Source organism: Rutidosis leptorrhynchoides, chromosome 10 (assembly GCF_046630445.1).
Source record: "Rutidosis leptorrhynchoides isolate AG116_Rl617_1_P2 chromosome 10, CSIRO_AGI_Rlap_v1, whole genome shotgun sequence".
NCBI classification, from domain to species: domain Eukaryota; kingdom Viridiplantae; phylum Streptophyta; class Magnoliopsida; order Asterales; family Asteraceae; genus Rutidosis; species Rutidosis leptorrhynchoides.
In genome coordinates, this window is record NC_092342.1 from 267,926,957 (window position 1) to 267,928,975 (window position 2,019).

The following is a 2,019-nucleotide window of genomic DNA, read 5'->3' on the forward strand; positions in this document are numbered from 1 at the left end:
CGGATGTTTCAAAAGAAAAAAGAAGAAATTCGATTGTAATGGGTCGTTCTTTTTTCGTTATGAGGATGACGAGTGTGCTTTTAAATCATGGCTCAAGGTGTTCTTTAATGTTGATCCCAAATTTGGTTTGAATGTGGGCCCATCTTCTCTTGATGATATGGTGTCAGTGTCAGGGACTTCTGTGCGTGGCTACTCACTCCTATCATGAGGTTTACTCCTTTGCCTCTAGATCGGGCAAACCGGTGCGGTTCGAGCAAGCCGTAGGAAAACTTCACAAGCCTGAGACAAGAAGCAGGAAAGCGTCCAAGGTGGCGAATAAGCTCTTCGTTAGCTAGCTAGTTTTTTGTTTTTGTTTTTTTTTTGTAAGTTTAGGCTGTTTGTTTGGTTTTGAATTTGGTTGGGTTGTATATTTTCTTTCTTTTTTGGCATGTTGGCTCGTGTTTGGTTGCTTTATTTTTATTTGTTCTCATAGGTGGCTTGGTTGTGGTTTTTGGTCATTTGGTGTTTCGGCCCGCTCATTGAAAGTTGTTTTTGTTAGTTTGGTTGCTTTTTAGGTTAGTGATTATTTGTATATTTTTCTAGTTGCGAGGCGTTTTTGGGGTTCTTCTGTTTTGTGTATTTTGACGGGTCCATTAGTCTTTGATGAAAACTCTATGGTTTTACAAAAGTTCTTGTTTTTTCTTGATAAGATCGGCACTTACTTGTTAACACAAATCATTGTTTACCCTTTTCATATTGAGTTGCTTTGGAACATTTAATATCAAAAAACTTGGCAAAAATTGCGTAGTCATCATGCACACTACAAACTTAGGGCCTGTTTACTTGCAACTTTTTGAGCTGAGTTGAATAGAGTGATTATTCGGTCATTTTAAATCTTGTTTACTTGGGGCTTAATAAAAATAAAATGATGAGCGAAAAGATTTCTGGGTCAGGTGAAAAACCCCACTTGTCCCCATATGGCCACTTTCTTTCCACTGCTACCCTCAATTATTTTTCCTTTTTATCTTCTCTCTCTTTCATTTTTTTTCTTTAATTTCCACCAAGAAAACATGTAATGCCCACCACTAAATGAAATTTCTAGTCTAGATTCTTCCTCCATCTTGCTCCGATAATTGCCATGAAAACCATAAGCATCAATACAACCAATTACTTGTACATTGTATTTGGGTTTCTATAAAACCCGAAATTTGATATCTTTAATCTTGCAATCAACGTGATTTTGTATGAATATGAACTTGAGATCAATTGGGAGTTTTGTATTTTCTGGATTATATGTGGGTTTCTCGAGATCTTGATTTTAGCTTGTATATGATGAAATAAATGTGATTCTGAATGAATTTAGGTTTAAGCTCAATTGGGTTTTTTATGCGGGTTTCTTGAACTCTTGAAAAAGTTGAATAAAGTACAGTAACATCTATGAATTCATGATCGATCTTGAACTCCAGGAGTTTTGACTATTTGTCATAGATGCGGTCAAATCGTATATTGATACAATGAGACTTGAACTCCAGATTTGTGTTATCAGGCCTTGTTATTTTTTATTTTAAATTTTATCTTCTATATCGATATATTTTTTTAGTTACGTTTGGTTATATAAATTTCTTATTTATTCAAAATATTTATAAAATTATGATTTAAAAGTTGCAGCAACAATGTTCTTTCTTTGTATGGTATGAGGTAAAAGATAACTCAAGGGCTAAAACTGTCATTTTGCTTCAATAAGCAATTTATTCAAATAAAAGGTAAACAAGAATTTTCCATACTCAACATTATCCATACAATCATCTATATCCATATAACCATCAATATTCATATTGTGACTTAATGAGAAAGAAGGTAAACAAGCCCTTAATAGAGTATATAATTTTACGTACATACATACTTTTTGACTATAAAATTGTGATAATGTGAAATGGGCGTTGTAAAAGGTGTGTGAGTGTAGACAATCGCACATAATCTAAAATTTTGAAAGGGCTTAACATTTTTTTTCTTCCTGAAAACACATATTATATAAAGAAT